We start from the raw sequence: 26,061 nt of genomic DNA, 5'->3' as shown, positions 1-26,061 counted from the left end.
CTATTGTGTGCAGCTCACCCTGCTCTAACATAAATAACATAAGCATTTCTACTTCTTCAAAGCTTCCCAGTAAATGAATAAAAACAAGTAAGCATCCCAGAAGAAAAGTTCTAAAAATAGCCCATGTTAACATACAGTACCAGTCAAAGGTTTGGAAACACCTACTCATTCAAGGGTTTTTCTTAACTTTTTACTATTTTCTACCTTGTAGAATAATACTGAAGACATCAAAACTATGAAATAACACATATAGTATGTAGTGTAGTAACCAAAAAAATTGTTAAACAAATCAAAATATGTTTTATATTTGAGATTCTTTAAAGTAGCCACCCTTTGTATTGATGACAGCTTTGCACACTTTTCCTCAACCAGCTTCACCTGGAATGGTTTTCCAACAGAGTTGAAAGGGAGTTCCCGCATATGCTGAGCACTTGTTGGCTGCTTTTCCTTCTCTCTGTGGTCCAACTCATCCTAAACCATCTGAATTGGGTTGAGGTTGGGTGATTGTGGATGCCAGGTCATCTGATACAGCACTCCATCAATCTCCTTCTTGGTCAAATAGCCCTTACACAGCACTGGAGGTGCTCCCGAGTATACTACCCGCTAATGCCCAGTCTTTTGAAAGCAAAGTAAACGAAATTCAAGCAACGATTGCCTTCCAGAGATTGTAACATTCTCTGGAAACATAGCTCTCTCAGGATATGTTGTCGGAATCGGTGCAGCAACCGGGCTTGTCTATGCATCACGCCGACAGAGATAAACACCTCTCTGGGAAGAGGAAGGGCAGGGGTGTATGCTTCATAATTAACGACTCATGGTGTAATCATAACAACATACAGTAACTCAAGTCCTTCTGCTCGCCCGACCTAGAATTCCTCACAATCAAATGCCGACCATATTACCTTCCATGGGAATTCTCATCAGTTATCGTTACAGCTGTGAACATTCCCCCTCAAGCAGACACCAAGATGGCCCTAAAGGAACTTCACTGGACTCTATGTAAACTGGAAACCATATATGCTGAGGCTGCATTTATTGTAGCTGGGGATTTTAACAAAGTAAATTTGAGAACAAGGCTACCTAAATTCTATCAGCATATTGATTGCACTACGCGCGGGGGTAATACACTCGACTACTGCTACTCTAAGTTCTGCAATGCATACAAATCCCTCCCCCACCCTCCATTCGGCAAATCCGACCACGATGCCATCTTGCTCTACCGCCTCATAGGCAGAAACTCAAACAGGATGTACCAGTGACTAGAACCATTTAACGCTGGTCTGACCAATCGGAATCCATGCTTGAAGATTGTTTTGATCACGCTGACTTGGATATGTTCCGGTCAGCCTCAGAGAATAACATCGACCTATACGCAGTGACTGAATTTATAAGGAAGTGCATTGGAGATGTTGTACCCACTGTGAATATTAAAACCTACCCTAACCAGAAACTGTGGATGGACGGCGGCATTCGCGCAAAGCTGAAAGCGCGAACCACCACATTTAACCTCTCTTGGGTAGGTGGCAGTATTTTCACGTCCGGATGAAAAGCGTGCCCAAAGTAAACTGCCTGTTCCTCAGGCCCAGAAGCTAGGATATGCATATAATTGGTAGGTGTGGATAGAAAACACTCTAAAGTTTCTAAAACCGTTAAAATAATGTATGTGAGTATAACATAACTGATATGGCAGGCGAAACCCTGAGGACAAACCATCCCACCCCAAAAAATTCAGTCTACCACTAATTTCAATGGCTGCCACTTTTATTAGAAGGCAAAGTCCTCCCTGATTGCAGTTCCTAGGGCTTCCACTAGATGTCAACAGTCTTTAGAAAGAGTATCAGGCTGGTTTTTAGAAAAATGGCCCGGAAATTGTAATTTTTCTAGGTGGCTCCCATTTTGGCTGTAGTGTTTCCAAGCGCGTGAATGAGAGCGCATTCTTTGGTATTTTTCTCCGGGAAAGACAATAACAATTCTCTGTCTTGTATACTTTATTTACGTATTAGGGTACCTAAGGTTTGATTATAAACATTGTTTGACTTGTTTGGAAAAGCTTATTAGTAATGTTTGGGATTCAATTTTGTATGCATTTTGATGGAGGGAAACTGGGTGGATTATTGACTGAAGCACGCCAGCCAAACTGAGTTTTTATGGATATAAAGAAGGACATTATCGAACAAAGGGACCATTTTTGATGTAACAGGGACCTTTTGGACTGCCAACATTTTGCTATTTCCGACTTTCGTGTCGCACCTGCCTGCTTGAAATATGTTTTTCATGGTTTTGTATGCGGGGCGCTGTCCTCAGATAATCACATGGTGTGCTTTCGCCGTAAAGCCTTTTTGAAATTTGACACATAGCAGCTGGATTAACAAGAAGTTAAACTTTATTTTGATGTATTACATTTGTGATTTTATGAAAGTTAAATATTGATAATTCTGTAGTTTGAATTTCGCTCTCCGCAATTTCACCGGATGTTGGCCAGGTGGGAAGCTACCAGATCTGGGAATATGGCTGAATATAAACAGTGTAGTCATTACCTCCGCAAGGCAATCAAACAAGCGAAAAGCGAAGGGACAAAGTGGAGTCGCAATTGAACGGCTCAGACACGAGACGTATGTGGCAGGGTCTACAGGAGATCATGGACAACAAAAAGAAAACTAGCCACATCACGGACACCGATGTCACGCTTCCAGACAAACTAAACAGCTTCTTTGCCCACTTGAGGATAATACAGTGCCAACGTCGCGGCCCACTAACAAGAACTGAGCCACCCCCTCTCCTTCTCTGTGGCCAACATGAGTAAAACATTTAAACGTGTTAACCCTCCCAAGGCTGCTGGCCCAGACGGCATCCCTAGCGGCGTCCTCAGACCATGCGCAGACCAGCTGGCTGGTGTGTTTACGGACATATTCAATCAATCCTTATCCCAGTCTGCTGTCCCCACATACTTCAAGATGGCCACCAATTTTCCTGTACCCAAGAAGGCAAAGATAACTGAACTAAATGACTACTTCTGTCATCATGAAGTGCTTTGAGAGACTAGTCAAGGATAATGGAAGCAAGCTTCCAGAAAATTGGAACGGAAATGGCGGCAGTATCGAAGAGCCCTTACTGCTGCTCGATCATCATATTTTTCCAACTTAGTCAAGGAAAATAAGACCAATACGAAATGTATTTTTGATATTGTCGCAACGCTAACTAAAAAGCAGCATTCCCCAAGAGAGGATGGCTTTCACTTCAGCAGTAATAAATTCATGAACTTCTTTGAGGAAAAGATCATGATCATTAGAAAGCAAATTAACTTTTTTAATCTGCGTATTCCTCCAAAGCTCAGTTGTCCTGAGTCTGCACAACTCTGCCAGGACCTAGGATCAAGAGAGACACTCAAGTGTTTTAGTACTATATCTCTTGACACAATGATGGAAATAATCATGGCCTCTAAACCTTCAAGCTGCATACTGGACCCAATTCCAACTAAACTACTGAAAGAGCTGCTTCCTGTGCTTGGCCCTCCTATGTTGAACATAATAAACGGCTCTCTATCCACCGGATGTGTACCAAACTAAAAGTGGCTAAAAGTGGCAGTAATAAAGCCTCTCTTGAAAGAGACAAACCTTGACCCAGAAAATATAAAAAACTTTCGGCTTATATCGAATCTTCCATTCCCCTCAATTTTTTTTTTTGAAAAAGCTGTTGTGCAGCAACTCACTGCCTTCCTGAAGACAAACAATGTATATGAAATGCTTCAGTCTGGTTTTAGACCCCATCATAGCACTGAGACTGCACTTGTGAAGGTGGTACATGACCTTTTAATGGCGTCAGACCGAGGCTCTGCATCTGTCCTTGTGCTCCTAGACCTTAGTGCTGCTTTTGATACTATCGATCACTACATTCTTTTGGAGAGATTGGAAACCCAAATTGGTCTACATGGACAAGTTCTGGCCTGGTTTAGACCTTATCTGTCGGAAAGATATCAGTTTGTCTCTGTGAATGGTTTGTCCTCTGACAAATCAACTGTAAATTTCGGTGTTCCTCAAGGTACCGTTTTAGGACCACTATTGTTTTCACTATATATTTTACCTCTTGGGGATGTCATTCGAAAACATAATGTTAACTTTCACTGCTATGCGGATGACACACAGCTGTAAATTTCAATGAAACACGATGAAGCTCCAAAATTGCTCTAGCTAGAATCCTGTGTTTCAGACATAAGGAAGTGGATGGCTGCAAACTTTCTACTTTTAAACTCCCAAGAAACAAGGAGGTCCCAAGAAAGGTCCCAAGAAACAAAGGTCCCAAGAAACAAAGAGATCTTCTGTTGAATCTGACAATTCATCTTGATCGTTGTACAGTCGTCTCAAATAAAACTGTGAAGAACCTCGGCGTTACTCTGGACCCTGATCTCTCTTTTGACAAACAAATCAAATCAAATCAAATTTTTATTTGTCACATACACATGGTTAGCAGATGTTAATGCGAGTGTAGCGAAATGCTTGTGCTTCTAGTTCCGACAATGCAGTAATAACCAACAAGTAATCTAACTAACAATTCCTAATCTACTGTCTTATACACAAGTGTAAGGGGATAAAGAATATGTACATAAGGATATATGAATGAGTGATGGTACAGAGCAGCATAGGCAAGATACAGTAGATGGTATCGAGTACAGTATATACATGTGAGATGAGTATGTAAACAAAGTGGCATAGTTAAAGTGGCTAGTGATACATGTATTACATAAGGATGCAGTCGATGATATAGAGTACAGTATATACGTATGCATATGAGATGAATAATGTAGGGTAAGTAACATTATATAAGGTAGCATTGTTTAAAGTGGCTAGTGATATATTTACAACATTTCCCATCAATTCCCATTATTAAAGTGGCTGGAGTTGAGTCAGTGTCAGTGTGTAGGCAGCAGCCACTCAATGTTAGTGGTGGCTGTTTAACAGTCTGATGGCCTTGAGATAGAAGCTGTTTTTCAGTCTCTCGGTCCCAGCTTTGATGCACCTGTACTGACCTCGCCTTCTGGATGATAGCGGGGTGAACAGGCAGTGGCTCGGGTGGTAGATGTCCTTGATGATCTTTATGGCCTTCCTGTAACATCGGGTGGTGTAGGTGTCCTTGAGGGCAGGTAGTTTGCCCCCGATGATGCGTTGTGCAGACCTCACTACCCTCTGGAGAGCCTTACGGTTGAGGGCGGAGCAGTTGCCGTACCAGGCGGTGATACAGCCCGCCAGGATGCTCTCGATTGTGCCTCTGTAGAAGTTTGTGAGTGCTTTTGGTGACAAGCCGAATTTCTTCAGCCTCCTGAGGTTGAAGAGGCGCTGCTGCGCCTTCTTCACGATGCTGTCTGTGTGAGTGGACCAATTCAGTTTGTCTGTGATGTGTATGCCGAGGAACTTAAAACTTGCTACTCTCTCCACTACTGTTCCATCGATGTGGATAGGGGGTGTTCCCACTGCTGTTTCCTGAAGTCCACAATCATCTCCTTAGTTTTGTTGACGTTGAGTGTGAGGTTATTTTCCTGACACCACACTCCGAGGGCCCTCACCTCCTCCCTGTAGGCCGTCTCGTCGTTGTTGGTAATCAAGCCTACCACTGTTGTGTCGTCCGCAAACTTGATGATTGAGTTGGAGGCGTGCGTGGCCACGCAGTCGTGGGTGAACAGGGAGTACAGGAGAGGGCTCAGAACGCACCCTTGTGGGGCCCCAGTGTTGAGGATCAGCAGGGAGGAGATGTTGTTACCTACCCTCACCACCTGGGGGCGGCCCGTCAGGAAGTCCAGTACCCAGTTACACAGGGCGGGGTCGAGACCCAGGGTCTCAAGCTTGATGACGAGCTTGGAGGGTACTATGGTGTTGAATGCCGAGCTGTAGTCGATGAACAGCATTCTCACATAGGTATTCCTCTTGTCCAGATGGGTTAGGGCAGTGTGCAGTGTGGTTGAGATTGCATCGTCTGTGGACCTATTTGAGCAGTAAGCAAATTGGAGTGGGTCTAGGGAGTCAGGTAGGGTGGAGGTGATATGGTCCTTGACTAGTCTCTCAAAGCACTTCATGATGACGGAAGTGAGTGCTACGGGGCGGTAGTCGTTTAGCTCAGTTACCTTAGCTTTCTTGGGAACAGGAATGATGGTGGCCCTCTTGAAGCATGTGGGAACAGCAGACTGGTATAGGGATTGATTGAATATGTCCGTAAACACACCAGCCAGCTGGTCTGCGCATGCTCTGAGGGCGCGGCTGGGGATGCCGTCTGGGCCTGCAGCCTTGCGAGGGTTAACACGTTTAAATGTTTTACTCACCTCGGCTGCAGTGAAGGAGAGACCGCATTTTCCGTTGCAGGCAGTGTCAGTGGCACTGTATTGTCCTCAAAGCGGGCAAAAAAGTTATTTAGTCTGCCTGGGAGCAAGACATCCTGGTCCGTGACTGGGCTGGATTTCTTCCTGTAGTCCGTGATTGACTGTAGACCCTGCCACATGCCTCTTGTGTCTGAGCCGTTGAATTGGGATTCTACTTTGTCTCTGTACTGACGCTTAGCTTGTTTGATAGCCTTACGGAGGGAATAGCTGCATTGTTTTTATTCAGTCATGTTACCAGACACCTTGCCCTGATTGAAAGCAGTGGTTCGCGCTTTCAGTTTCACACGAATGCTGCCATCAATCCAAGGTTTCTGGTTAGGGAATGTTTTAATCGTTGCTATGGGAACGACATCTTCAACGCACGTTCTAATGAACTCGCACACCGAATCAGCGTATTCGTCAATGTTGTTATACGCAATACGAAACATGTCCCAGTCCACGTGATGGAAGCAGTCTTGGAGTGTGGAGTCAGCTTGGTCGGACCAGCGTTGGACAGACCTTCTTTTTTTAGCTTTTGTCTGTAGGCAGGTATCAGCAAAATGGAGTCGTGGTCAGCTTTTCCGAAAGGGGGGCGGGGCAGGGCCTTATATGCGTTGCGGAAGTTAGAGTAACAGTGATCCAAGGTTTTTCCGCCCCTGGTTGCGCAATCGATATGCTGATAAAATTTAGGGAGTCTTGTTTTCAGATTAGCCTTGTTAAAATCCCCAACAACGATGAATGCAGCCTCCGGATAAATGGTTTCCAGTTTGCAAAGAGTTAAATAAAGTTCGTTCAGAGCCATCGATGTGTCTGCTTGGGGGGATATATACGGCTGTGATTATAATCGAAGAGAATTCTCTTGGTAGGTAATGCGGTCTACATTTGATTGTGAGGAATTCTAAATCAGGTGAACAGAAGGATTTGAGTTCCTGTATGTTTCTTTCATCGCACCATGCCTCGTTAGCCATAAGGCATACACCCCCACCCCTCTTCTTACCAGAAAGGTGTTTGTTTCTGTCGGCGCGATGCGTGGAGAAACCCGTTGGCTGCACCGCATCGGATAGCGTCTCTCCAGTGAGCCATGTTTCCGTGAAGCACAGAACGTTACAGTCTCTGATGTCCCTCTGGAATGCTACAAACATATCAAGACTGTTTCAAGGACAGCTTTTTCCATCTACGTAAAATTGCAAAAATCTGAAACTTTCTGTCCAAAAATGATGCAGAAAAATTAATCCATGCTTTTGTTACTTCTAGGTTAGACTACTGCAATGCTCTACTTTCTGGCTACCCGAATAAAGCACTAAATAAACTTCAGTTAGTGCTAAATATGGCTGCTAAAATCCTGACTAGAACCAAAATATTTGATCATATTACTCCAGTGCTAGCCTCCCTACACTGGCTTCCTGTTAAGGCAAGGGCTGATTTCAAGGTTTTACTGCTAACCTATAAAGCATTACATGGGCTTGCTCCTACCTATCTTTCCGATTTGGTCCTGCCGTACATACCTACACGTACGCTACAGTCACAAGACGCAGGCCTCCTAATTGTCCCAAGAATTTCTAAGCAAACGGAGGCAGGGCTTTCTCCTATAGAGCTCCATTGTTATGGAATGGTCTGCCTACCCATGTGAGAGACGCAGACTCAGTCCTAACCTTTAAGTCTTTACTGAAGACTTATCTCTTCAGTGGGTCATATGATTGAGTATAGTCTGGCCCACGAGTGTGAAGGTGAACGGAAAGGCTCTGGAGCAACAAACTGCCCTTGCTGTCTCTGCCTGGCCGGTTCCCCTCTCTTCACTGAGATTCTCTGACTCTAACCCTATTACCGGGGCTGATATCCCTCCAGTGGTGTGGGGGCTGTGCTTTGGCAAAGTGGGTGGGGTTATATCCTGCCTGTTTGGCCCTGTCCGGGGGTGTCATCAGATGGGGCCACAGTGTCTCCTGACCCCTCCCGTCTCAGCCTCCAGTTTATGTTTCGGGGGGATAGGGTCAGTCTGTTAAATCTGGAGTACTTCTCCTGTCTTATCCGGTGTCCTGTCTGAACTTAAGTATGCTCTCTCTAATTATCTCTTTCTCTCTCTCTCCCGGAGGACCAGAGCCCTTGGACCAAGCCCCAGGACTACCTGGCATGACAATTCATCTACCTGGCATCCTTGCTGTTTCCAGTCCACCTGACCGTGCTGCTGCTCCAGTTTCAACTGTTCTGCCTGCGGCTATGGAACCCTGACCTGTTCACCGGATGTGCTACCTGTCCCAGACCTGCTGTTTTCAACTCTCTAGAGACAGCAGGAGCGGTAGAGATACTCTTAATGATCGGCTATGAAAAGCCAACTGTCATTTACTCCTGAGGTGCTGACTTGCTGCACCCTCAACAACTACTGTGATTATTATTATTTAACCATGCTGGTCATTTATGAACATTTGAACATCTTGGCCATGTTCTGTTATAATCTCCACCTAGCACAGCCAGAAGAGGACTGGCCACCCCTCATAGCCTGGTTCCTCTCTAGGTTTCTTCCTAGGTTTTGGCCTTTCTAGGGAGTTTTTCCTAGCCACCGTGCTTCTACACCTGCATTGCTTGCTGTTTGGGGTTTTAGGCTGGGTTTCTGTACAGCACTTTGAGATATCAGCTGATGTAAAAAGGGCTATATAAATACATTTCATTTGATATCACCCCCACGTTACCGGCCACCCAAGACATCAGTTTGCATACCGCCCTAACAGTTCCACAGACGATGCAATCGCCATCCCACTGCACACTGCCCTATCCCATCTGGACAAGAGGAATACCTACACTAACGTTCAAAGGTTTGGGGTCACTTAGAAATGTCCTTGTTTTTAAAAGAAAGGCACATTTTTATGTCCATAAAAATAAAATATAATTGATCAGAAATACAGTGTTAATACATTGTAAACAGTGAAGGGGCGACACATGGATGCTGGCCTTCTAGGCAGTTCTAGGCAGTTCCTCTGTCCAGTGTCTGTGTTCTTTTGCCCAACTTAATCTTTTCTTTTTATAGAACAATACTGAAAGGAGGAGTCAATGCAGGATGTCAAAAACAATTTGAAATGTGATGTTTAGAGCAATTTAGGAATTCGATGTTTGGGGAAACGTGGAGGAAAGTCTAATTCTGCAGTGAGACTGTGAGAGCATGTTGTGTTTATGACCCTTCTCTCTCTCCCACACACATTTCAGTCTTGTATTCAAGAGCCTCTACAACCCCTTGTCAAACAGCTCTTAAAACGCAGCTTTTCTACCGATCTCAACCTCACATTACACATCACAGAGAGGAGATGCTGCCTATCATAAGCATATTTTATGGTACATTTGATTAAAATAGTCAGTTAAAACATGGATAGCACTCTTAAAGGAAAATCCCACTCAAAACTATATTTTGGTATTTGTTTCATTAGTCCATTGTTGACATATTCCCCAAATGTTTTACACTCTTAGAAAAAAAGGTTCCAAAGGGGTTCTTTGGTTTTCCCCATAGGATAACCATTTTTGGTTCCAAGTAGAACCCTTTTGAGTTCCATGTAGAGGGTTCTACATGGAACCCAAAAGGGTTCTTCAAGGGGTTCTCCGATTCTCTTTTGGGTTCCCCAGTGGGATCTCTGTCCTGTGTCAGTGTGGGATCTCTGTCCTGTGTCAGTGTAGGGATCTCTGTCCTGTGTCAGTGTGGGATCTCTGTCCTGTGTCAGTATGGGATCTCTGTCCTGTGTCAGTGTGGGATCTCTGTCCTGTGTCAGTGTGGGATCTCTGTCCTGTGTCAGTGTGGGGATCTCTGTCCTGTGTCAGTGTGGGGATCTCTGTCCTGTGTCAGTGTGGGGATCTCTGTCCTGTGTCAGTGTGGGGATCTCTGTCCTGTGTCAGTGTGGGGATCTCTGTCCTGTGTCAGTATGGGATCTCTGTCCTGTGTCAGTGTGGGATCTCTGTCCTGTGTCAGTGTGGGATCTCTGTCCTGTCTCAGTATGGGATCTCTGTCCTGTGTCAGTGTGGGATCTCTGTCCTGTGTCAGTGTAGGGATCTCTGTCCTGTGTCAGTATGGGATCTCTGTCCTGTGTCAGTGTGGGATCTCTGTCCTGTGTCAGTGTGGGATCTCTGTCCTGTGTCAGTGTGGGGATCTCTGTCCTGTGTCAGTATGGGGATCTCTGTCCTGTGTCAGTGTGGGGATCTCTGTCCTGTGTCAGTGTGGGGATCTCTGTCCTGTGTCAGTGTGGGGATCTCTGTCCTGTGTCAGTATGGGATCTCTGTCCTGTGTCAGTGTGGGATCTCTGTCCTGTGTCAGTGTGGGATCTCTGTCCTGTGTCAGTGTGGGGATCTCTGTCCTGTGTCAGTGTGGGATCTCTGTCCTGTGTCAGTGTGGGATCTCTGTCCTGTGTCAGTGTGGGATCTCTGTCCTGTGTCAGTGTGGGATCTCTGTCCTGTGTCAGTGTGGGGATCTCTGTCCTGTGTCAGTGTGGGGATCTCTGTCCTGTGTCAGTATGGGATCTCTGTCCTGTGTCAGTGTGGGATCTCTGTCCTGTGTCAGTGTGGGATCTCTGTCCTGTGTCAGTATGGGATTTCTGTCCTGTGTCAGTATGGGATCTCTGTCCTGTGTCAGTGTGGGGATCTCTGTCCTGTGTCAGTGTGGGATCCATGTCCTGTGTCAGTATGGGATCTCTGTCCTGTGTCAGTGTGGGATCTCTGTCCTGTGTCAGTGTGGGATCTCTGTCCCGTGTCAGTGTGGGATCTCTGTCCCGTGTCAGTGTGGGATCTCTGTCCCGTGTCAGTGTGGGATCTCTGTCCCGTGTCAGTGTGGGATCTCTGTCCCGTGTCAGTGTGGGATCTCTGTCCCGTGTCAGTGTGGGATCTCTGTCCTGTGTCAGTGTGGGATCTCTGTTCTGTGTGTGTGTTCTCACACTAACAAGCAGACACTGGCCTTCTAAAGAGTAGAAGGGAGGTGGAGAAGAAGAACATTATAGGCTTTTATCCATCTATAAGAGCAGGGCCTAAATTACACACACACACACGCATTCACGTGCACACACAAACACATGCTAACAAGATCTCACGGTTTTACCAATTTGACAGATTTTTACGTTCGTTGATGTTTCTCCAAACGTCAAATTTCTAAGTTCTCCAAATGTTACATTTCGACGGTTACATTTCGACAAAAGAAACAACTGGACAGTTAAGTTTAGGCATTATTACCTAATGGTTAAGTTAAGGTTTAGGCATTATTACCTAATGGTTAAGTTAAGGTTTAGGCATTATTACCTAATGGTTAAGTTAAGGTTTAGGCATTATTACCTAATGGTTAAGTTAAGGTTTAGGATAGAGCTACAACAGAAAAAACTTGACAATTAAGTTTAGCAAATATCATACCCCCTTAAGAATGCTATAACATCCTCTGTTATTGTAATGGTGAGAGGATAGCATGTCTTGGGGGTATGATATCAAATGCTAACATCTTCTGTTATTGTAATGGTGAGAGGATAGCATGTCTTGGGGGTATGATATCAAATGCTAACATCCTCTGTTATTGTAATGGTGAGAGGTTAGCATGTCTTGGGGGTATGATATCAAATGCTAACATCCTCTGTTATTGTAATGGTGAGTGGTTAGCATGTCTTGGGGGTATGATATCAAATGCTAACATCCTCTGTTATTGTAATGGTGAGAGGTTAGCATGTCTTGGGGGTATGATATCAAATGCTAACATCCTCTGTTATTGTAATGGTGAGAGGATAGCATGTATTGGGGGTATGATATCAAATGCTAACATCCTCTGTTATTGTAATGGTGAGAGGATAGCATGTCTTGGGGGTATGATATCAAATGCTAACCTCCTCTGTTATTGTAATGGTGAGAGGATAGCATGTCACGATTAAATCAGGATTATCCGTAATCATGGTAGCATCCACATGTCCTGTAGGCTCAGTGGACACAAAAGGTCTCTCACAGGGGTCAGGGAGGGTTAAAGGTCAGGGGCAAGGGAGATAGCCAGGGGTTGTTCTCTCAGGACTGGCCACCAACCCATACTCGTCAGGCCTCTGACCTCCGCGTGCACACACACACACACACACACACACACACACACACACACACACACACACACACACACACACACACACACACACACACACACACACACACACACACACACACACACACACACACACACACACAGCTCCTCCATCTCAAGGCATGAGCTAGGAAATGTTTGTTTGTTCTTTGTGTGTGTGTGTATTTCAGTATATGTGTGTGTGTGTTGTGTGCGCACGTATGTGCACAGTGTGTGTGTGTTTTTTATTTATTTTTGTGTCAGTGTCAGCTGGTGAATATGGCAGCAGGCAGCTCTTTGAAACGGAGCTGAATACTCTGAGGCCAACCCCTCGTGAGATGGGAATCCAGCTTAGCAGATACTACAACATTACTGACCCTAAACAAACACGTTCTTTCACTGTTTCCTCAATAGCTTCTTGGATCAATGTGCCCATCCAGGGACACAAGCTGCCCAGGAGGGATAGGGATGTGGAATAGGGAATATAAAACAAGGAATATGGAATAGAGGCTGTTCCCGGAAAAAACTCTGAGGCAGCTCTCTGAACTTTCTTGAAATGGTACACAGTGTCGCTCTTAAGTATCTTTCTCAAATAGACAAAAAAGTAATTATATATACTATGTAAGTGACATGTAATGGAATCTTTGCTACATCTCATTAGTCCTAAATTGTTACATTGCTTCTTTGTTCTCTCTCTCTCCCTTTCCCTCTCTCAGACTCAAACTGTCTCTCTCTTTCTCCCCCTTTCGCTCTCTCCTTTCTTACCCACTGTCTTCCTGCTATCTTTTCTCTGCATCTTCTATCCCCAAGTCCTCTCTCTTCCCTTTCCTCTTGCCTTGCACTCTCTCTCACTCTCTCTCGCTCTCCATCCCCCACGAGTGTTTGTCATCTCACTCTAGTGTTAACAGGAATAGCTGCTCCTCAGTGACACACATATCTGTGTCATCTAGGCTGTCTGGGTCTGTGTCATCTAGGCTGTCTGGGTCTGTGTCATGTAGGCTGTCTGGGTCTGTGTCATCTAGGCTTCTAGGCTGTCTGGGTCTGTGTCATCTAGGCTGTCTGTGACACAGACTATATTAAAGTGGGGTTTAAAATATCTTTGTGACCCACCAAATAAACAAAACCATCAAACACAAGCCAGTCTTTAATAGCGATCCAAGTGTCAAGCCATAACCCCCCCAGACCAGTATGTCCAATGCAGAAAGAACAATACAAGCATCTTACTTTCTGTTGCACCTAATAGTCTCTGGTTACTGGATGGTTCCCTTCCCAGCAAGGTGAAAAAACAGACCTCACTCCTTTTTACTGGACTGGCTGTATTAGACCTCATCTCCTTGTCACTGTAAATATTATATCAGACCTCATCTCCTTGTCACTGTAAATATTATATTAGACCTCATCTCCTTGTCACTGTAAATATTATATTAGACCTCATCTCCTTGTCACTGTAAATATTATATTAGACCTCATCTCCTTGTCACTGTAAATATTATATTAGACCTCATCTCCTTGTCACTGTAAATATTATATAAGACCTCATCTCCTTGTCACTGTAAATATTATATAAGACCTCATCTCCTTGTCACTGTAAATATTATATTATACCTCCTCTCCTTGTCACTGTAAATATTATAATCTAGTCCTCATCTCCTTGTCACGATAAATATTATATTAGACCTCCTGCCCTTGTCACTGTAAATATTCTAATGTAGTCCTCATTTCCTTGTTACTGTAAATATTATATTAGACCTCATTTACTTGTTACTGTAAATATTATATTAGACCTCCTCTCCTTGTCACTGTAAATATTATATTAGACCTCATCTACTTGTAACTGTAAATATTATATTAGACCTCATCTCCTTGTGACTGTAAATATTCTAATGTAGTCCACATCTCCTTGTTACTGTAAATATTATATTAGACCTCATCTCCTTGTCACTGTAAATATTATAATATAGTCCTCATCTACTTGTTACTGTAAATATTCTAATGTAGTCCTCATCTCCTTGTCATTGTAAATATTATATTAGACCTCATCTCCTTGTTACTGTAAATATTATATTAGACCTCATCTACTTGTTACTGTAAATATTCTAATGTAGTCCACATCTCCTTGTTACTGTAAATATTATATTAGACCTCATCTCATTGTCACTGTAAATATTATATTAGACCCCCTGTCCTTGTCACTGTAAATAATCTAATGTAGTCCTCATCTCCTTGTCACTGTAAATATTTTATTAGACCTCATCTCCTTGTCACTGTAAATATTCTAATGTATTCCTCATCTCCTTGTCACTGTAAATATTATATTATACCTCCTCTCCTTGTCACTGTAAATATTATAATCTAGTCCTCATCTCCTTGTCACTGTAAATATGTTATTAGTCCTCATCTCCTTTTCACTGTAAATATTATAATCTAGTCCCCATCTCCTTGTCACGGTAAATATTATATTAGACCTCATCTCCTTGCCACTGTAAATATTATATTATACCTCATCTCCTTGTGACTGTAAATATTATATTAGACCTCATCTCCTTGTAACTGTAAATATTATATTAGACCTCCTGTCCTTGTCACTGTAAATATTCTAATGTAGTCCACATCTCCTTGTTACTGTAAATATTCTAATGTAGTCCTCATCTCCTTGTCACTGTAAATATTATATTAGACCTCATCTCCTTGTCACTGTAAATATTATATTATACCTCCTCTCCTTGTTACTGTAAATATTCTAATGTAGTCCTCATCTCCTTGTCACTGTAAATACTATATTAGACCTCCTGCCCTTGTCACTGTAAATATTATGTTAGACCTCATCTCCTTGTTACTGTAAATATTATATTAGACCTCATTTACTTGTTACTGTAAATATTATATTAGACCTCCTCTCCTTGTCACTGTAAAAATTATATTAGACCTCATCTACTTGTAACTGTAAATATTATATTAGACCTCCTGTCGTTGTCACTGTAAATATTCTAATGTAGTCCACATCTCCTTGTTACTGTAAATATTCTAATGTAGTCCTCATCTCCTTGTCACTGTAAATATTATATTAGACCTCATCTCCTTGTCACTGTAAATATTTTGTTAGACCTCATCTCTTTGTCATTGTAAATATTATATTAGAACTCATCTCCTTGTCACTGTAAATATTCTAATGTAGTCCTCATCTCCTTGTTACTGGAAATATTATATTAGACCTCATCTCCTTGCCACTGTAAATATTATATTATACCTCCTCTCCTTGTCACTGTAAATATTATAATCTAGTCCTCATCTCCTTGTCACGGTAAATATTATATTAGACCTCCTGCCCTTGTCACTGTAAATATTCTAATGTAGTCCTCCTCTCCTTGTCACTGTAAATATTATATTAGACCTCATCTACTTGTAACTGTAAATATTATATTAGACCTCATCTCCTTGTGACTGTAAATATTCTAATGTAGTCCACATCTCCTTTTTACTGTAAATATTATATTAGACCTCATCTCCTTGTCACTGTAAATATTATAATATAGTCCTCATCTACTTGTTACTGTAAATATTCTAATGTAGTCCTCATCTCCTTGTCACTGTAAATACTATAATTAGACTTCCTGCCCTTGTCACTGTAAATATTATATTAGACCTCATCTCCTTGTTACTGTAAATATTATATTAGACCTCCTGCTCCTTGTCACTGTAAATATTATATTAGACCTCATCTACTTGTAACTGTTAATATTATATTAGACCTCATCTCCTTGTCACTGTAAATATTATAATATAGTCCTCATCTACTTGTTACTGTACATATTCTAATGTAGTCCACATCTCCTTGTTACTGTAAATATTTCACTAGACCTCATCTCCTTGTTACTGTATATATTCTAATGTAGTCCACATCTCCTTGTTACTGTAAATATTTCACTAGACCTCATCTCCTTGTTACTGTATATATTCGAATGTAGTCCACATCTCCTTGTTAATGTAAATATTTCACTAGACCTCATCTACTTGTTACTGTATATATTCTAATGTAGTACTCATCTCCTTGTTACTGTAAATATTAGAATGTAGTCCTCATCTCCTTGTTACTGTAAATATGATAATGTAGTCCTCATCTCATTGTTACTGTAAATAATCTAATGTAGTCCTCATCTCCTTGTCACTGTAAATATTTCACTAGACCTCATCTACTTGTTACTGTATATATTCTAATGTAGTCCTCATCTCCTTGTCACTGTAAATATTTCACTAGACCTCATCTACTTGTTACTGTATATATTCTAATGTAGTCCTCATCTCCTTGTTACTGTAAATATTAGAATGTAGTCCTCATCTCCTTGTCACTGTAAATATTAGAATGTAGTCCTCATCTCCTTGTCACTGTAAATATTCTAATGTAGTCCTCATCTCCTTGTTACTGTAAATATTATATTAGACCTCATTTACTTGTTACTGTAAATATTATATTAGACCTCCTCTCCTTGTCACTGTAAATATTATATTAGACCTCATCTCCTTGTCACTGTAAATATTATATTAGACCTCATCTACTTGTTACTGTATATATTCTAATGTAGTCCACATCTCCTTGTTACTGTAAATATTTCACTAGACCTCATCTCCTGGTTACTGTATATATTCTAATGTAGTCCACATCTCCTTGTTACTGTAAATATTTCACTAGACCTCATCTACTTGTTACTGTATATATTCTAATGTAGTCCTCATCTCCTTGTTACTGTAAATATTAGAATGTAGTCCTGTCAAAATATTATATTAGACCCCCTGTCCTTGTCACTGTAAATATTCTAATGTAGTCCTCATCTCCTTGTTACTGTAAATAATCTAATGTAGTCCTCATCTCCTTGTTACTGTAAATATTCTAATGTAGTCCTCATCTCCTTGTTACTGTAAATATTCTAATGTAGTCCTCATCTCCTTGTTACTGTAAATATTCTAATGTAGTCCTCATCTCCTTGTTACTGTAAATATTCTAATGTGGTCCTCATCTCCTTGTCACTGTAAATATTATATTAGACCTCATCTCCTTGTCACTGTAAATATTTTGTTAGACCTCATCTCTTTGTCATTGTAAATATTATATTAGAACTCATCTCCTTGTCACTGTAAATATTCTAATGTAGTCCTCATCTCCTTGTTACTGGAAATATTATATTAGACCTCATCTCCTTGCCACTGTAAATATTATATTATACCTCCTCTCCTTGTCACTGTAAATATTATAATCTAGTCCTCATCTCCTTGTCACGGTAAATATTATATTAGACCTCCTGCCCTTGTCACTGTAAATATTCTAATGTAGTCCTCATTTCCTTGTTACTGTAAATATTATATTAGACCTCATTTACTTGTTACTGTAAATATTATATTAGACCTCCTCTCCTTGTCACTGTAAATATTATATTAGACCTCATCTACTTGTAACTGTAAATATTATATTAGACCTCATCTCCTTGTGACTGTAAATATTCTAATGTAGTCCACATCTCCTTTTTACTGTAAATATTATATTAGACCTCATCTCCTTGTCACTGTAAATATTATAATATAGTCCTCATCTACTTGTTACTGTAAATATTCTAATGTAGTCCTCATCTCCTTGTCACTGTAAATACTATATTAGACCTCCTGCCCTTGTCACTGTAAATATTATATTAGACCTCATCTCCTTGTTACTGTAAATATTATATTAGACCTCCTCTCCTTGTCACTGTAAATATTATATTAGACCTCATCTACTTGTAACTGTTAATATTATATTAGACCTCATCTCCTTGTCACTGTAAATATTATAATATAGTCCTCATCTACTTGTTACTGTACATATTCTAATGTAGTCCACATCTCCTTGTTACTGTAAATATTTCACTAGACCTCATCTCCTTGTTACTGTATATATTCTAATGTAGTCCACATCTCCTTGTTACTGTAAATATTTCACTAGACCTCATCTCCTTGTTACTGTATATATTCGAATGTAGTCCACATCTCCTTGTTAATGTAAATATTTCACTAGACCTCATCTACTTGTTACTGTATATATTCTAATGTAGTCCACATCTCCTTGTTACTGTAAATATTAGAATGTAGTCCTCATCTCCTTGTCACTGTAAATATTAGAATGTAGTCCTCATCTCCTTGTCACTGTAAATATTCTAATGTAGTCCTCATCTCCTTGTTACTGTAAATATTATATTAGACCTCATTTACTTGTTACTGTAAATATTATATTAGACCTCCTCTCCTTGTCACTGTAAAAATTATATTAGACCTCATCTACTTGTTACTGTATATATTCTAATGTAGTCCACATCTCCTTGTTACTGTAAATATTTCACTAGACCTCATCTCCTGGTTACTGTATATATTCTAATGTAGTCCACATCTCCTTGTTACTGTAAATATTTCACTAGACCTCATCTACTTGTTACTGTATATATTCTAATGTAGTCCTCATCTCCTTGTTACTGTAAATATTAGAATGTAGTCCTCATCTCCTTGTCACTGTAAATATTATATTAGACCTCATCCTTGTCACTGTAAATATTCTAATGTTCTCCTTGTTACTGTAAATAATCTAATGTAGTCCTCATCTCCTTGTTACTGTAAATATTCTAATGTAGTCCTCATCTCCTTGTTACTGTAAATATTCTAATGTAGTCCTCATCTCCTTGTTACTGTAAATATTCTAATGTAGTCCTCATCTCCTTGTTACTGTAAATATTCTAATGTGGTCCTCATCTCCTTGTCACTGTAAATATTTTATTACACCTCATCTCCTTGTCACTGTAAATATTATAATGTATTCCTCATCTCCGTGTCACTGTAAATATTATATTATACCTCCTCTCCTTGTCACTGTAAATATTATAATCTAGTCCTCATCTCCTTGTCACTGTAAATATGTTATTAGTCCTCATCTCCTTGTCACTGTAAATATTATATTAGTCCTCATCTCGTCACTGTAAATATTCTAATGTAGTCCTCATCTCCTTGTTACTGTAAATATTCTAATGTTATCTCCTTGTTACTGTAAATATTCTAATGTAGTCCTCATCTCCTTGTTACTGTAAATATTATATTAGACCTCCTCTCCTTGTCACTGTAAATATTATATTAGACCTCATCTCCTTGTCACTGTAAATATTATATTAGACCTCATCTACTTGTTACTGTATATATTCTAATGTAGTCCACATCTCCTTGTTACTGTAAATATTTCACTAGACCTCATCTCCTGGTTACTGTATATATTCTAATGTAGTCCACATCTCCTTGTTACTGTAAATATTTCACTAGACCTCATCTACTTGTTACTGTATATATTCTAATGTAGTCCTCATCTCCTTGTCACTGTAAATATTATATTAGACTGTAAATATTCTAATGTAGTCCTCATCTCCTTGTTACTGTAAATAATCTAATGTAGTCCTCATCTCCTTGTTACTGTAAATATTCTAATGTAGTCCTCATCTCCTTGTTACTGTAAATATTCTAATGTAGTCCTCATCTCCTTGTTACTGTAAATATTCTAATGTAGTCCTCATCTCCTTGTTACTGTAAATATTCTAATGTGGTCCTCATCTCCTTGTCACTGTAAATATTATATTAGACCTCATCTCCTTGTCACTGTTACTGTAAAATATTATATTAGAACTCATCTCTTGTCACTGTAAATATTCTAATGTAGTCCTCATCTCCTTGTTACTGGAAATATTATATTAGACCTCATCTCCTTGCCACTGTAAATATTATATTATACCTCCTCTCCTTGTCACTGTAAATATTATAATCTAGTCCTCATCTCCTTGTCACGTAAATATTATATTAGACCTCCTGCCCTTGTCACTGTAAATATTCTAATGTAGTCCTCATTTCCTTGTTACTCTCCTTGTTACTGTAAATATTATATTAGACCTCCTCTCCTTGTCACTGTAAATATTATATTAGACCTCATCTACTTGTAACTGTAAATATTATATTAGACCTCATCTCCTTGTGACTGTAAATATTCTAATGTAGTCCACATCTCCTTTTTACTGTAAATATTATATTAGACCTCATCTCCTTGTCACTGTAAATATTATAATATAGTCCTCATCTACTTGTTAGTAAATATTCCCTCATCTCCTTGTCACTGTAAATACTATATTAGACCTCCTGCCCTTGTCACTGTAAATATTATATTAGACCTCATCTCCTTGTTACTGTAAATATTATATTAGACCTCCTCTCCTTGTCACTGTAAATATTATATTAGACCTCATCTACTTGTAACTGTTAATATTATATTAGACCTCATCTCCTTGTCACTGTAAATATTATAATATAGTCCTCATCTACTTGTTACTGTACATATTCTAATGTAGTCCTCTCCTTGTTACTGTAAATATTTCACTAGTATCTCCTTGTTAATATTTCTAATGTAGTCCACATCTCCTTGTTATCTCCTTCTCCTTGTTACTGTATATATTCGAATGTAGTCCACATCTCCTTGTTAATGTAAATATTTCACTAGACCTCATCTACTTGTTACTGTATATATTCTAATGTAGTACTCATCTCCTTGTTACTGTAAATATTAGAATGTAGTCCTCATCTCCTTGTTACTGTAAATATGATAATGTAGTCCTCATCTCCTTGTTACTGTAAATAATCTAATGTAGTCCTCATCTCCTTGTCACTGTAAATATTTCACTAGACCTCATCTACTTGTTACTGTATATATTCTAATGTAGTCCTCATCTCCTTGTCACTGTAAATATTTCACTAGACCTCATCTACTTGTTACTGTATATATTCTAATATAGTCCTCATCTCCTTGTTACTGTAAATATTAGAATGTAGTCCTCATTACTAATGTAGTCCTCATCTCCTTGTCACTGTAAATATTCTAATGTAAATCTCCTTGTTACTGTAAATATTATATTAGACCTCATTTACTTGTTACTGTAAATATTATATTAGACCTCCTCTCCTTGTCACTGTAAATATTATATTAGACCTCATCTACTTGTTACTGTATATATTCTAATGTAGTCCACATCTCCTGTAAATATTTCACTAGACCTCATCTCCTGTACTGTATATATTCTAATGTAGTCCACATCTCCTTGTTACTGTAAATATTTCACTAGACCTCATCTACTTGTTACTGTATATATTCTAATGTAGTCCTCATCTCCTTGTTACTGTAAATATTAGAATGTAGTCCTCATCTCCTTGTCACTGTAAATATTATATTAGACCCCCTGTCCTTGTCACTGTAAATATTCTAATGTAGTCCTCATCTCCTTGTTACTGTAAATAATCTAATGTAGTCCTATCTCCTTGTTACTGTAAATATTCTAATGTAGTCCTCATCTCCTTGTTACTGTAAATATTCTAATGTAGTCCTCATCTCCTTGTTACTGTAAATATTCTAATGTAGTCCTCATCTCCTTGTTACTGTAAATATTCTAATGTGGTCCTCATCTCCTTGTCACTGTAAATATTTTATTACACCTCATCTCCTTGTCACTGTAAATATTATAATGTATTCCTCATCTCCTTGTCACTGTAAATATTATATTATACCTCCTCTCCTTGTCACTGTAAATATTATAATCTAGTCCTCATCTCCTTGTCACTGTAAATATGTTATTAGTCCTCATCTCCTTGTCACTGTAAATATTATATTAGTCCTCATCTCGTCACTGTAAATATTCTAATGTAGTCCTCATCTCCTTGTTACTGTAAATATTCTAATGTAGTCCTCATCTCCTTGTTACTGTAAATATTCTAATGTAGTCCTCATCTCCTTGTTACTGTAAATATTCTCATGTAGTCCTCATCTCCTTGTTACTGTAAATATTCTAATGTAGTCCTCATCTCCTTGTTACTGTAAATAATCTAATGTAGTCCTCATCTCCTTGTCACTGTAAATATTCTAATGTAGTCCTCATCTCCTTGTTACTGTAAATATTCTAATGTAGTCCTCATCTCCTTGTTACTGTAAATATTCTAATGTAGTCCTCATCTCCTTGTTACTGTAAATATTCTAATGTAGTCCTCATCTCCTTGTTACTGTAAATATTCTAATGTAGTCCTCATCTCCTTGTTACTGTAAATATTCTAATGTAGTCCTCATCTCCTTGTTACTGTAAATATTATGATGTAGTCCTCATCTCCTTGTTACTGTAAATAATCTAATGTAGTCCTCATCTCCTTGTCACTGTAAATATTCAAATGTGGTCCTCATCTCCTTGTCACTGTAAATATTTTATTACACCTCATCTCCTTGTCACTGTAAATATTATAATGTATTCCTCATCTCCTTGTCACTGTAAATATTATATTATACCTCCTCTCCTTGTCACTGTAAATATTATAATCTAGTCCTCATCTCCTTGTCACTGTAAATATGTTATTAGTCCTCATCTCCTTGTCACTGTAAATATTATATTAGTCCTCATCTCGTCACTGTAAATATTCTAATGTAGTCCTCATCTCCTTGTTACTGTAAATATTCTAATGTAGTCCTCATGTCCTTGTTACTGTAAATATTCTAATGTAGTCCTCATCTCCTTGTTAATGTAAATATTCTAATGTAGTCCTCATCTCCTTGTTACTGTAAATAATCTAATGTAGTCCTCATCTCCTTGTCACTGTAAATATTCTAATGTAGTCCTCATCTCCTTGTTACTGTAAATAATCTAATGTAGTCCTCATCTCCTTGTTACTGTAAATATTCTAATGTAGTCCTCATCTCCTTGTTACTGTAAATATTCTAACGTAGTCCTCATCTCCTTGTTACTGTAAATATTCTAATGTAGTCCTCATCTCCTTGTTACTGTAAATATTATGATGTAGTCCTCATCTCATTGTTACTCTAATGTAGTCCTCATCTCCTTGTCACTAAATATTTTATTACACCTCATCTCCTTGTAAAATATTATAATGTAGTCCTCATCTCCTTGTCACTGTAAATATTATAATCTAGTCCTCATCTCCTTGTCACTGTAAATATTATATTAGACCTCATCTCCTTGTCCTCCTCATCTCCACTTAAATATTCTAATCTCCTTGTTACTGTCATCTCCTTGTAAATATATCTCCTTGTTACTGTTATATTAGTCCTCATCTCCTTGTTACTGTAAATATTCTAATATTATAATGTAGTCACTGTAAATATTTAAATGTAGTCCTCATCTCCTTGTCACTGTAAATATTTTATTACCTCATCTCCTTGTTACTGTAAATATTATATTAGTCCTCATCTCCTTGTCACTGTAAATATTCTAATGTAGTCCTCATCTCCTTGTTACTGTAAATAATCTAATGTAGTCCTCATCTCCTTGTTACTGTAAATATTCTAATGTAGTCCTCATCTCCTTGTTAATGTAAATATTCTAATGTAATCTCCTTGTTACTGTAAATAATCTAATGTAGTCCTCATCTCCTTGTCACTGTAAATATTCTAATGTAGTCCTCATCTCCTTGTTACTGTAAATAATCTAATGTAGTCCTCATCTCCTTGTTACTGTAAATATTCTAATGTAGTCCTCTCCTTGTTACTGTAAATATTATGATGTAGTCCTCATCTCCTTGTTACTGTAAATAATCTAATGTAGTCCTCATCTCCTTGTCACTGTAAATATTTTATTACACCTCATCTCCTTGTCACTGTAAATATTATAATGTATTCCTCATCTCCTTGTCACTATAAATATTATATTTTACCTCCTCTCCTTGTCACTGTAAATATTATAATCTAGTCCTCATCTCCTTGTCACTGTAAATATTATATTAGACCTCATCTCCTTGTCACTGTAAATATTATATTAGTCCTCATCTCCTTGTCACTGTAAATGTTATATTAGACCTCATCTCCTTGTCATTGTAAATATTATATTAGTCCTCATCTCCTTGTCACTGTAAATGTTATATTAGACCTCATCTCCTTGGCACTGTAAATATTATATCAGACCTCATCTCCTTGTCACTGTAAATATTATATTAGACCTCATCTTCTTGTCACTGTAAATATTATATTAGTCCTCATCTCCTTGTCACTGTAAATATTATATTAGACCCCCTGTCCTTGTCACTGTAAATATTCTAATGTCGTCCTCATCTCCTTGTCACTGTACTGATTCTATTTCTGGCAGCAGCAGCTCTGTCAATAGCAGCAGGATGGAGACAACTAGACTCTGGCCTTGAGAACAGTCTAGGAGATAAACACAAAGCTTGTGTTGTCTACACACTCACGCACACATGCACATGCACGCACGCACACACACATACACTATAAAATAGTGACTATATCCTACTAGCAGGATTCAGAAGATAAATGTGCAACATAGGCTATCAGACATGCATTTCAATCATTTCTGCTTACTTATTTTACTTGCTTCCTAATTCGTAGGTCTCCTTGCTAATTCAGTAACATAAGTAAGGATCAGATATTCAACTCCTCATGACTGTGGAGATTATTGTAGGCTACAATCCTAAAAACACCTCTGCATTTTACTCATAAAAAAAAGAAACTCAAGGCTCAAACATTGAAACTCAAAACATTAACACTCAAAGCATTGATACACAAAACATTGAAACTCAAAACTGTGAAATTCAAAACATGAATGTACCATATGGGAGTGTCAATATATAATTCTGTAAATCTCGCATTATATTCTCTATGGAACACGTGTAGACGAGTTGTGCCTCTTGTTATACTTTTTGAATATAATTTAAATGGGTTGTTAAATATAATAGCTGTAATGTCAGATTTCAAATAACCTATTACGTCGCCTAATGTTTATTGTCGGTTCTTCAGACTGAAACTCTTGGTACATTGTAACAACATGTGTGACAACAATGTAACAACACTATCCTAATACATTACTTATGCAGATCAGACAACGGCCACGCAGCGAGCTGTGTCCGAAGGGTCCCTCCATAATATTGGCAGCCACAAACGTAAGTCAGAGAACACTCACCTTTGCAACTCGATGTGCCTCAGACACACAAATAAAAAAATTAATTCAACTTACCTGCAAATCAAACTGATAATGCCGCTAAAAATCCAATAGCGACTTGTTAAATGATTAGGTCCATATCTCCGCGAGTAGAGGTGCGGTCATCCGGTCAGTGAAGAGTGGAAGGACTGGGTGATTTGGACTGACACTCGTGCAATCCCCTGATCCCCTGGAGCAGGGACGGGTAATTTTGATGGGGGTGGGGGCCACAAAAAACCCGAACTCCTCATAGGAGTTCGCGAGTCTGCAAACCCACATCCGTACGACATTGCTGCATTTTTAGAGTTTTAGAGTTCATTTCGTGCAATTCTGCAGTTTTAAAGAAAGCTTGCTGCAATTCTACACATTTTGCCACGGGGAGAGAGAATAATTGTGCAATTGTCATTTTATGCAATTCATCTCATTGTGCCGAGAGGACAATTAGCTGTTTTAGAGCTAATTTTCTGCAATTCTGCACATTGTGCCATAGGGTGGAGAGCTGTTTTTAATATGACAGCTGAGTGAGACTGTCTGGGTGCTAGACACCAGGCGGTCTAGCACCCAGGCCGGTTATTCGACCATTATAACAAGTTTAGATAGCTGCCCGCCAAACTACACTACGAACCAAAGCACGATTAGGTTACTAAATTACA

General features: G+C 39.3%; 1 protein-coding gene across 1 annotated transcript in view; it reads right to left on the bottom strand.

Moving 5' to 3' along the window:
* Nucleotides 1-25,541, bottom strand: part of LOC135507512 (protein GREB1-like) — a 64,778-nt gene extending 39,237 nt beyond the window's left edge. Inside the window, exon 1 of the mRNA XM_064927023.1 lies at nt 25,445-25,541. The gene's annotated coding sequence lies outside the window, so the exon portion shown is untranslated. The remainder of the gene's footprint in view (nt 1-25,444) is intronic.
* Between the last annotated feature and the right edge of the window lie 520 nt (nt 25,542-26,061).

This window comes from Oncorhynchus masou, chromosome 21 (assembly GCF_036934945.1).
Source record: "Oncorhynchus masou masou isolate Uvic2021 chromosome 21, UVic_Omas_1.1, whole genome shotgun sequence".
Classification (NCBI taxonomy): domain Eukaryota; kingdom Metazoa; phylum Chordata; class Actinopteri; order Salmoniformes; family Salmonidae; genus Oncorhynchus; species Oncorhynchus masou.
The sequence above is the reverse complement of the archived record's forward strand: the minus strand, read 5'-3'. Positions and strand labels throughout refer to the sequence as shown.